The sequence below is a fragment of the Bos indicus genome, chromosome 15 (assembly GCF_029378745.1).
Source record: "Bos indicus isolate NIAB-ARS_2022 breed Sahiwal x Tharparkar chromosome 15, NIAB-ARS_B.indTharparkar_mat_pri_1.0, whole genome shotgun sequence".
NCBI lineage: Eukaryota > Metazoa > Chordata > Mammalia > Artiodactyla > Bovidae > Bos > Bos indicus.
The window spans coordinates 80,254,213-80,267,128 of record NC_091774.1 but is presented as its reverse complement, the minus strand read 5'-3'; positions in this window follow the sequence as shown (position 1 = coordinate 80,267,128).

Below are 12,916 nucleotides of genomic sequence, written 5' to 3'. Positions count from 1 at the left end.
TGAATTGGCAGGCAGCTTCCTTACCACTAGTGCCATCTGGGAACCCATACCCCTGCACTGAAAGGCAAAGTCTTAACCACTGGAAGTCCGTAGCTATTTTTCTTTTATTGAGAAACTGTTAGCATTAATAGCATACAGGAAATATTCTGCAGTGGCGCTTGTCTTTGATGTATCTGTCATTGTACCTGTGCAGACAGAACTCCATTTTATTCTAAGGCAGGCGGAAACACAGTTCTGCATTTTCTGTTTTCCTTTAATAATTTATCACTAAAAGGTCACTATCAATTATAGACTATTTTCTTAGTTACGTTAATAATGCAAATACTGAAAATAGGTAAGTATGGAAGAAAACAATGAGGAGTTTATTTACTTCATTTGTTTTACCAAAACTTTAAACCTAAAATCATATCATTACACTCATTCTGCATATGAGGAAAAGGAGATCAAAACAAGCATCTCAAACAAAATCAGCAGGCTGGTCTGCATATGATTAGTTGTGTTACAAATCTGTGAATTTTCTGACTTAAGTCCACACCTTATTATTATCCTATCACTATATCTTATTAGTTCTATGGTAAGAAGCAAATTATTTCCAGATTTTTTTTTGCTTTAATATTGCACATTTTTATCTCTAAAGCAGGAATTTACATGGTCAAAAGAAATGAAAATAATTTGCATTTTAAAAAACAAATGGCTGAGTAGGCTGATTCATGTTGATACATGGCAAAACCAATACAATATTGTAAAGTTAAAAAATAAAATTAAATTAAAAAAAAAACAAATGTAATTTTTGAATAAATAAAAAAAAGAAAAAAAAGAGACAATGTTTTTGTTCATAGAACTGCCCAGACCAAGCCACTTCTCTAGACAACTAGCTTTCAGACTCAAACTTTTTGACTACAAATCACAGAAATAAATACCTTTTACTTGATGGTGTTGACTAATAAATGCATCTAGAATACTACTCTGATTACCTGGCATCACTTACCTTGCATGGTCCATTGTGTTGTACTGTAATCTGTTCTATTTTAATTTGTCCAAATTATACAGGCCAAGACTCTAAAAATTGAGTTCATTATATAGAGGCCATTACAAGCACAATATAAAAAACTGTAATCTAGCCCATCCCCCACCATCACCATTTTCACACACACAGATAAACAACTTATGGATAAACAGGTCTAGGCTACACCTCCCTCTCTGATCTATAGCCAAGACTGTGCATCTCCTATCCGTAACATTTGTCTTGATTATGTCTAAAGGACTTCCTTGGTGGCTCAGACGGTTAAGCATCTGCCTACAATGTGGGAGACCTGGGTTCAATCCCTGGGTCGGGAAGGTCTCCTGGAGAAGGGAATGGCAACCCACTCCAGTATTCTTGCCTGGAAAATCCCCTGGACCAAGGGGCCTGGTGCGCTACAGTCCATGGAGTCGCAAAGAGTAGGACACAACTGAGCAACTTCACCTTCAGGGCTTTTCATGTCTAAATGCTGCTTCTTCAGGAGCCTATTTCAGTTCACTCATTCTCTCATTCAAGAATATATGTTGAGAATTATTAATTTCTAAATACTACTTACAGTCTCAAAGAAAAGACAGTAGACTAGATCAGAAAGAAAAAAGAAAAAAAAAAAAAAAAGCTCTATTCACATGTTCTTTATTTTTCTGGGCTCTTCCTCTCAGTCATCTTTCTCTACTTCCAAAACACAAAACTTTGACGTTTATACATTTCAAATTATTGTGCTGTATATCAAAAATAAGGTGTGAATTACATTTTACAATATATGTGACCTTTCATAATTGTGTCCCTGAATAGTCTTATTGTTCTGATTCCATTCAACTCTCCCAACCAAGAAGGAATGCCCACTGGTCTCTTTGTCAATAAAAACATGACTTGCTTTGCTTCTCTTCCACTTGTCTTTGCCATTCCTAGTACACTTCCCTACAAGAAAAATACATAAAGGGAAAACTATTTACTTTTAAGGCCCATTTAATTATCACCTCTTCTTTGAAGTTGCTTCCCAAGTTTAGTTAACATATTTCATATTTGTGTTGTAAAATCAGTTCAGACATACTCTATTTATATTTTCTCTCACATTTATAAAACCAAATGTTTCCATAACTCTGTCCTTGATAGAGTTTCGATACTTTATGTTTGACAGCCTTGTTCTCAGTGCTTTTGTTTTTGTTATTTTTTAAAATTATTTTTTAGTGATGTCTCTTCTAAATGTTAGGTAAAGTGTTAGTCTCTGAGCTGTGTCCGACTCTTTGCAATCCCAAGGACTGTAGCCTACCAGACTCCTCTGTTCATTGATTTCCCAGTCAAGGATACTGGAGTGGATTGCCATTTCCCCCTCCAGAGGAGCTGCCTGATCAAGGGATAAATCAAACTCAGGTCTCCTGCATTGGCAGGCAGATTCTTTTAACACTGAGCCACCAGGGTAATGGGAAATTAAATCTTATCTGGGTTAATTAAAGATTCATATCATGCTAATTGTATTTAACCATTTCATTTCCTTATTCTTAAGTTATATTCTTCATTTTGGTGGCTATCTCTAAGCATATAATGATGACATTTATCTAATATAATCCTCCCAAAGTAGAAAGCATAGTTTTAACATAGATTGCAATGTCGTCAATCATATGCCTGCTTTTTTCAAATCTCCTCATAGAGTCAAAACTGTACTCTTTATTTTTTAATAACAAACATATACACATATATAAGAGCAACATAAGTCATTAATTTGCAATTTGAATGCATTAAAACATCTTTACTGACTCCATATTATTAAATACCTTTCTGTGTTTTGAGGGGACATCAAATAAAAGTCAGACTTCAGATATCAGGGAGTAAAAACAGGAAGAGAGCAATCAAGCCTATTCAGAATAGTGAGTTACTGTATAATAATCTCATGGAGCTCAGTGCTGTACACCAGAAACACGTATGAGAGGAGGCCTGAAAACTAGAAGACTTTGAGGAGGGGACGGTTAAGGGAAGATTTCCCTGGATATACATGTAAAACTTAACATGGAAAGATTTAAGACAAGGGAAGTTTCAAGCAGAGAATATGTGAAAAAGCAACTAGATGGTTTGGTTCAGTTCAGTCACTCAGTCGTGTCCAACTCTCTGAGACCCCATGGACTGCAGCACGACAGGCCTCCCTGTCCATCACCAATGTCCAGAGTTTACTCAGACTCATGTCCATCCAGTCGGTGATGCCATCCAACCAACTCATCCTCTGTCATCCCCTTCTCCTCCTGCTTTCAATCTTTCCCAGCATCAGGGTCTTTTCTTTTCTTTTTTACTTTACAATAGTGTATCTTTTCAAATGAGTCAGTTCTTTGCATCAGGTGGCCAAAATATTGGAGTTTCAGCTTCAACATCAGTCCTTCCAATAAATATTCTGGACTGATTTCCTTTAGGGTGGACTGGTTGGATCTCCTTGCAGTCCAAGGGACTCTCAAGAGTCTTCTCCAACACCACAGTTCAAAAGCATCAATCCTTCAGCACTCAGCTTAGGAGCTTAGGTGCTGAGCAACTAGTTAAGTACATGCATAATTTCTGTAAATTCTAGACATATGCATACATCATTCGTATTCAACTTTACCTTCTAGACTTGGTTCTGTCTTTAATTAGTTACATGAGCTTGGGAAACCCACTTGAACATTTTGGAGTTCAAGTTATTCATGTATATATGTTGAACCAGTCAATCTTAAAGGAAATCAACCCTGAATATTCATTGGAAGGACTGATGCTGAAGCTAAAGCTCTGATATTTTGGCCACCTGATGCGAAGAGCTGACTTGTTGGAAAAAGCCCTGATGCCAGGAAAGGTTGAAGGCAGGATAGAAGAGGATGACAGATGATGAGATGTTTAGATATTATCACCAACTCAGTGGACATGAATTTGAGCAAACTCCAGGAGATAGTGAAGGATAGGGGGGACCTTGCATGCCGCAGTCCATTGGGTCATGAAGAGTCACTCACCACTTAGTGAGTGAACAACTAACAACAATATGTATTTTATTTCTCCAAAGAAGACATACAGATGGCTAACAAACACATGAAAAGATGCTCAACATCACTCATTATCAGAGAAATGCAAATTAAAACCACTATGAGATACCATTTCACACCAGTCAGAATGGCTGCGATCCAAAAGTCTACAAGCAATAAATGCTGGAGAGGGTGTGGAGAAAAGGGAACTCTCTTACACTGTTGGTGGGAATGCAAACTAGTACAGCCACTATGGAGAATAGTGTGGAGATTCCTTAAAAAAACTGGAAATAGAACTGCCTTATGATCCAGCAATCCCACTGCTGGACATACACACTGAGGAAACCAGAAGGGAAAGAGACACGTGTACCCCAATGTTCATCACAGCACTGTTTATAATAGCCAGGACATGGAAGCAACCTAGATGCCCATCAGCAGATGAATGGATAAGAAAGCTGTGGTACATATCCACAATGGAGTATTACTCAGCCATTAAAAAGAATACATTTGAATCAGTTCTAATGAGATGGATAAAACTGGAACCTATTATACAGAGTGAAGTAAGCCAGAAAGAAAAACACCAATACAGTATACTAACACATATATATGGAATTTAGAAAGATGGTAACAATAACCCTGTGTACGAGACAGCAAAAGAGACACCGATGTATAGATCAGTCTTATGGACTCTGTGAGAGAGGGAGAGGGTGGGGAGATTTGGGAGAATAGCATTGAAACATGTATAATATCATGTATGAAATGAGTCACCAGTCCAGGTTCGATGCACGGTACTGGATGCTTGGGGCTGGTGCACTGGGACAACCCAGAGCGAGGGTAGGGGAGGGAGGAGGGAGGAGGGTTCAGGATGGGGAACGCGGGTATACCTGTGGCGGATTCATTTCGATATTTGGCAAAACTAATACAATATTGTAAAGTTTAAAAAAAAAAAAATGCACTAGACTAGGTTATCGGAGAAGGCAATGGCAACCCACTCCAGTGTTCTTGCCTGGAGAATCCCAGGGATGGGGGAGCCTGGGGGCCGCCATCTATGGGGTCGCACAGAGTCAGACACGACTGAAGAGACTTAACAGCAGCAGCAGCAGGATAGGTTATCTCTCCACTTCCTTCTAATTCTTTAACTGTTTACTTGAAAAACTAGATGCTTTTGATACTTTTGCCAAAACTAATATAAATACAGATAAAGCACTATCTTTAGGTTACAAAATTTATTTCAAATTGTCTTACTCTAGCCCAGTTATCTGGTGCCTCAGACAGTAAACCGTCTTGCTTACAATGCGGGAGACCTGGATTCAATCCCTGAGTCAGAAAGATACTCTGGAGAGGGAAATGGCAACCCACTCCAGTACTCTTGCCTCGAAAATCCCATGGACGGAGAAGCCTGGTAGGCTACATTCCATGCGGTAGCAAAGAGTTGGACACGACTGAGTGACTTCACTTCATTTTCACTTTATTGTATTAATATTATACTCTTTATTTCTAAAAATTCTTATCTTGAGCAACTATAGCAATGTTATTCCACATCTGTGACTCATAGCTTGCCATTTTGAAATGCATTCTTCTAACCTACCTGAGCAGAGGCCGCACAAATTTCTCTTCCTAATAGTTTGAGTAACAGATGACTGCATGCTTTTGCCAGTATCTCTGTCCAAAAGGACTTTATCTCTGAGCGTAATGTGAGATCATCAAAAAAATTACAGTCTGTGCTCAGTTGGGAGGCGAAGGCTGACTGAAGATGTATTAACACAAGTCCATTTTTGAAGAACTGCATATCTACAGCTAAAAATTTCATGAAATATCTAAAGGGTTATTGTTCACTCAGTCATATTCAACTTTTTGTGACCCCATGGACTGCAGCACACCAGGCTTCCCTGTCCTTCACCATCCCCAGGTGTTTGCTCAAACTTATGTCCACTGAGTCATTGATGCCATCCAACCATCTCATTCTCTGCTGTCCACTTCTGCTCCTGCCTTCAATCTTTCCCAGAATCCAGGACTTTTCCAATGAGTCGGCTCTTCACATCAGGTGGCCAAAGTATTGGAGCTTCAGCCTCAGCATCAGTCCTTTCAATGAGGCGTTAAATATTTTAAAAATAGCAGCTTGATTATATTCTATAAGTGATGATCAGGATAGGAATTATATAGGCAGAAACAGTATATTGGAAATATTAAATATTCTATGAATATGCAATGCCTGTTTTATTTCATTAATTAAATTTATAAATGAATCTACATTTGAACAAATGTCCCATCTCTGCTTGTACCTTGATATCTCAATCCCTTTTATTTCTGGATAGTATTCCATTGCATGGATGTATTACAATTTGTTTATCCATTCACCTACTAAAGGATAAATGGTTGTTTTCAGTATCAATTATAAATATGGCTGCAATAAATAAAATTGCAGTTTGAATAAAGAAAATCTATTGGCTAACTCTCTAGAAATGTCATTTTGGAGGTGTCATGAGGATCTACAGCTTTGCTGCTAGATATGGGCTAATTTAATATGATGCAGAGCTTGAAGAAATCCATTTCTAGAGATGAATTTCAAAGCAAATGTGATCTCAGTGGCTTTTCTTGGAAACACTAAAGTTGTAGATAATGTGAAGTCACAGTACTGGTTGATAAAAACAATAGACTAGCAGATCAGCTGCCTATTTAATAGCAATATCAAACTCAAAATTATCAGCCACTAAGGAAAAACAAGTTAAGACCACAGCACTGCTTCACTACGAATACACTAGAATGACTTTAATGAAAATTACTGTCAATACCAAGTGTAAAGATATTAAAATACTCATTTGTCTGTTAGAATAAAAACTTTGGAAAACTTTTATTGGTATTTTCATAAAAGATTTAACATAAGACTTTCCAATCACCCTAGCACTTCTGCTCCAAAATATCAATCCAAGAAAGATAAAAATATGAACATGAGACAGTTACACAAATATACATACCAATAGTATTCATAATAAGCAAAAAGTAGAATAATCCAAATGTCTACCAATCAATAAATGAAGAAACAAAAATGGTATATGCATATAAGCAAATGCTATTCAGTAATAAAAAAATATTTTTAACACATGCTACAACATGACTGAAACACAAAATCTTTTATTAGTGTAAGAAGTCAGACATAGAAGTTTGCACATTTTATGACTCTATTTTAATGAAAATTCCTAAAATGGCAAATATATGAGACACAATGTAGATCACAAGCTGCCTGGAGATATGGATGGAAGTGAAAATTAACAGGAAATCAGCAGAAAGAAACTTTACGTGGTGACAACATAAATATTTACAACTGGAACATGATTGCATATGTACAACTCTATTTATAAACATATACTTTATAAACTTGCAACTTTGGAACTAAATCTGGATAATGATATGGTTGCATAATTACTATAAATTTACTTTAATAAAAGAATACTAATTCACTTAAAATTTATTTCCTCACAATAGGTGCATTTTATGTTGCATATGTATACTTTATTAAAGGTGTTAAAACATTATCAAATTCAATGTAGAGGATATTTTTACATCTCTTGGCTAAGGCCCAATTTATCCAGTCATTATAACATTTGTATAATCAATTATATATATGCTATAAATATTTAAATTTAGTTGAATTTTGTGTAGTGAAAATACGAACTGAACATGATTTGATGCTATGCAATTGTGTTTAGTTCTTTGGAGTGTGAGCTTTTGAGTCAAATTTCCATTTTGAATCCCAACTTTGTCATTTATTAGTTGGAATATTTTGGCAGTTACTCTTCTCAAAGTCATTGTTATTTTATCTGAAAATCTGTTTCAAATTCAAATGCTGTTTGATTTGAGTTAAAAAAAAAAACCAAATGGATTTAATGTAACTACTGAGTAGTCAATATGTCTATAAACTGCTTAACACACTGTCAGAAATAGTACACTTCAAAAATGTATAGCAATCAAAAATTATTTTTTCCATTTTTGTTATTTATTTAATTAACGATTTCCACGTAAATTAATTCACAAGCTGAAATGAACTTTTTATTTCAAAGTGTGGTCATAATAGATGACATAACATTTTAAATTATCTTTTCTTATGTCTTCTTATTTTAGGGATTGTGATGACTTTTGTTCCTTGTCTAAGAGTTGGTTCAACTTTGCTTTTTCATGGACTGTAATCTTATTCTTGTTGTACGTTAAAGGTCTTTGTGGTTTGTCTCTATTGTGACAAATAAGTCATGATGAGCAATATCAGTCCCCACTGAATATCAGAAGCTACTAGGCTGTATGAAAGTTTTCTAAGTCAGGAAATGTTAGTTTCTAACTTTTTGCTTACATCTATTTGGTCAGGAAGCAACAGTTAGAACTGGACGTGGAAAAACAGACTGATTCCAAATAGGAAAAGGAGTACGTCAAAGCTGTATATTGTCACCCTGCTTATTTAACTTATATGCAGAGTACATCATGAGAAACACTGGGCTGGAAGAAGCACAAGCTGGAATCAAGATTGCTGGGAGAAATATCAATAACCTCAAATATGCAGATGACACTACCCTTATGGCAGAAAGTGAAGAGGAACTAAAAAGCCTCTTGATGAAAGTGAAAGAAGAGACTGAAAAAGTTGGCTTAAAGCTCAAAATTCAGAAAACTAAGGTCATGGCATCTGGTCCCATCACTTCATGGGAAATAGACGGGGAAACAGTAGAAACAGTGTAAGACTTTATTTTTTGGGGTTCCAAAATCACTGCAGATGGTGATTGCAGCCACGAAATTTAAAGATGCTTACTCCTTGGAAGGAAAGTTATGACCAACCTAAATAGCATATTGAAAAGCAGAGACATTACTTTGCCAACAAAGGTCCGTCTATTCAAGGCTATGGTTTTTCCAGTGGTCATGTATGGATGTGAGAGTTGGACTGTGAGGAAAGCTGAGCACTGAAGAATTGATGCTTTTGAACAGTGGTGTTGTGGAAGACTCTTGAGAGTGCCTTGGACTGCAAGGATATCCAACCAGTCCATTCTTAAGGACATCAGTCCTGGGTGTTCATTGGAAGGAGTGATGCTAAAGCCGAAACTCCAATACTTTGGTTGCCTAATGTGAAGAGTTGACTCATTGGAAAAGACCCTGAAGCTGGGAGGGATTGGGGGCAGGAGGATGATAGAGGATGAGATGGCTGGATGGCATCATTGACTCAATGGACATGAGTTTGAGTGAACTCCAGGAGTTGGTGATGGACAGCGAGGCCTGGCGTGCTTGGATTCATGGGGTTGCAAAGAGTCAGACACGACTGCGCTACTGAATGACAAGTGGTTAATATGCTCAAGTCACCACCACACAGTCTTATCGTGTCACACTACATGTCCTTGTAGTACGTTTCTCTTGCCTTACATCTTTCTAATTATATACAGTCCTTAAAACCATTTGTGTGTGTTAGTCTCACAGTCTTGTCCAACTTTTGCAACTCCATGGGCTGTCGCCCACCAGGTTCCTCTGTCCATGGGATTCTCCAGACAAGAATACTGGAGTGGATTGACATTTCCTTCTTCTAAGAATGTTTAGGCTTTGAACCTATAGAGTGTTTCCCCTGTAGGTTGTGAATGCATATAACATCAGTTCAGCTCAGCTCAGTCATGTCTGACTCTTTGAAACCCCATGGACTGCAGCATGCCAGGCCTCCCCGTCCATCAGCAATTCCTAGAGTTTACTCAAACCCATGTCCATTGAGTCAGTGACACCATCCAACCATTCAGTGACCTCTCATCCTCTGTCGTCCCCTTCTCCTCCTGCCTTCAATATTTCAAAGCATCAGGGTCTTTTCAAATGAATCAGCTCTTCACATCAGGAGGCCAAAGTACTGGAGTTTCAGCTTCAGCATCAGTCCTTCCAATGAACACCCAGGACTGATCTCCTTTAGGATGGACTGGTTGGATCTCGTTGCAGTCCAAGGGACTCTCAAGAGTCTTTCCAACACCATGGTTCTAAAGCCTCAATTCTTCAGTGCTCAGCTTTCTTTATAGTCCAACTCTCACATCCATACATAACTACTGGAAAAACCATAGCCTTGACTAGACGGACCTGTGTTGGAAAGTAATGTCTCTTGCTTTTTAATATCCTGTCTAGGTTGGTCATAACTTTTCTTCCAAGAAGTGTCTTTTAATTTCATGTCTGCAGTCACCATCAGCAGTGATTTTGGAGCTCCCCCTCAAAATAAAGCCTGCTACAGTTTCTCCATCTATTTGCCATGAAGTGATGGGACCAGATGCCATGATCTTTGTTTTCTGAATGTTGAGTTTTAACCCAACTTTTTCACCCTCCTCTTTCACTTTCATCAATATAACATAGTGCACCTTATACTATAATGTCTTCATGCATTCTGTGTTCTCCTCATTCTCTTTTGATCTCTTGTCTTACTGTATTCATGTTGGTACCTGACTTATTTATCTGTGTTGCTATTTTTGCCTGTCATATCACACTGTTTGACCTGAAACGATGTCAGTTCTTTTTCTTTTTCTTTTTTTGTCTGTGTTGTGTGACATAAGGGATCTTAATTCTCAGACCAGGGATTGCACTTGCACCCCCTGCATTGTAAGTGTGGAGTCTCAACCACTGAACTGCCAAGGAAATACCACAGTATCAATTTTGAGTGCCTGGTTACAAGCTACTCTCTTTCATTTTCTTTAATAAATAGCATTTTCTAATAAGATCACACATTTCTATTTGCAATGATAGTATTAATAGTTCAGTTTGATCACTCAGTTGTGTCCGACTCCCTGCGACCCCATGAACCACAACACGCCAGGCCTCCCTGTCCATCACCAAGTCCCAGAGTTTACCCAAACTCATGTCCATTGAGTCAGTGATGCCATCCAACCATGTCATCCTCTGTCATCCCCTTCTCCTCCTGCCCTCAATCTTTCCCAACATCAGGGTCTTTTCAAATGAGTCAGCTCTTCACATCTGGTGGCCAAAGTATTGGAGTTTCAGCTTTAACATCAGTCCTTCCAATGAACACGCAGGACTGATTTCCTTTAGAATGGACTGGTTGGATCTCCTTGCAGTCCAAGGGACTCTCAAGAGTCTTCTCCAACACCACAGTTCAAAAGCATCAATTCTTCTACGCTCATCTTTCTTTATAGTCCAACTCTCACATCCACACATGACTACTGGAAAAACCATAGCCTTGACTAGATGGACCTTTGTTGACAGTGTAATGTCTGTGCTTTTTAATATGCCGTCTAGGTTGGTCATAACTTTCCTTTCAAGGAGTAAGTGCCTTTTAATTTCAAGGCTGCAATCACTATCTGCAGTGATTTTGGAACCCCCCAAAATAAAGTCAGCCACTGTTTCCACTGTTTCCCCATCTATTTGCCTAGAAGTGATGGGACTAGATGCCATGATCTTAGTTTTCTGAATGTTGAGCTTTAACCCAACTTTTTCACTCTCCTCTCTCACTTTCATCAAGAGGCTCTTTAGTTCTTCACTTTCTGCCATAAGGGTATTAATAGTGGTATTACACATGTACAGATATAGCAAATTCACTGTGCAATTTCTTTGTATTTTAAATATGACATCATTTTAAAGGCAAATGATAAATAGAAGTAAGTGACAAGACAAATTTATTCTGGTCCACAGAAGAGAGGTGTAAAAGAGACACAGTTGGGAAATATTTACCCAGTGTTGTTGAGAAGAAAATTTCTGAAATTAAAAAAGGATATTTAGAGATTTCCTTCCAAATGCAGTTACACCCATAGCACTGTTAGTTTGTACAACCTGATTTTTTTTTTAATTAACCTGATACATTTTATCATGAACCACTGAGGGTTTTAATATTCTCTATTTGAGGATCCAAATGAAACTAACCTTTTTCAGGGATACTATTTGTGTACCAGGTACATGGCTAGTCTAGAAATCCAGACATTTTTAGTAAATTAGTACCAAACAAGACTTACTGTTCTTCTTCACTGGAAATGCCCAGCTTGGTTACATGTACTATATAAATAATACTCCATTAATTTATCCTCATATTGGTTAACTCCGTTCTGGTCACCTGCATATATGCAAATTGTATGATAAATTTTGATATGCACTCAAAAACTATCAGAAATCAAAAAATTGCAAAAACAATTAAATTTTTTTCTTAATAATGCAAGGAACTTTCAAAAACATGATTCATTGAATGCTTACTTATATCAAAACTCAGTACATTTATTAAACATACTACAGAAAACTGACACTTGGAGTAAGGAGAAGGAAAATTCTTATAAACTCCACTACAATTATCATACAGTAGTGCTCAGAGTGAAAGCCATCAGTGATGATGCCTTGTGTTCTTCATTAATAAGTTGTATAAATTGTATTCATTGCCATAAAAATAATTTCAACTGCATTTTGGTTATCATTCAAAATACAAATGTATGAGGAGTGTGTAGCTTTTCCTTGAAACCATACTAAGAAAGAGTTAAGGATTGTTAGAAATAAATTTGTCAGTTTAATTTTGCTATTTGGTGATGAAAAGGATTTAGGCCATCTGCAATTCCAGATGCAGTGATCTGCTACATGCACAGAAAGTAAAAGAAAGCCAAAGACTGAGAAAAACCCACTTACTTCCCTCAGCTATTATTTTCCTTCTTCTGTTTTGACTTATTTAAAATTTTCAAATTCATATCTCCTGACTCCTGGAAATATTTATTTCAATGTAGATGTTTGTATAATCCTTGAGAAAATAAGTGAATAATGCTTTGTTTCTGTATTAAATTCATACATCCAGGAGCTTCAGATTATTTTTTAAATCTGCATCCTAAATTCTAGCACCTTTTAATTCCCAGAGTAGGCTGCATACCTATTAATCAGTCATCTAACCATTGCTTTTTCTGACACAATGGCAGTTTGTCTTAACTCTATATTTATTTACAGATTT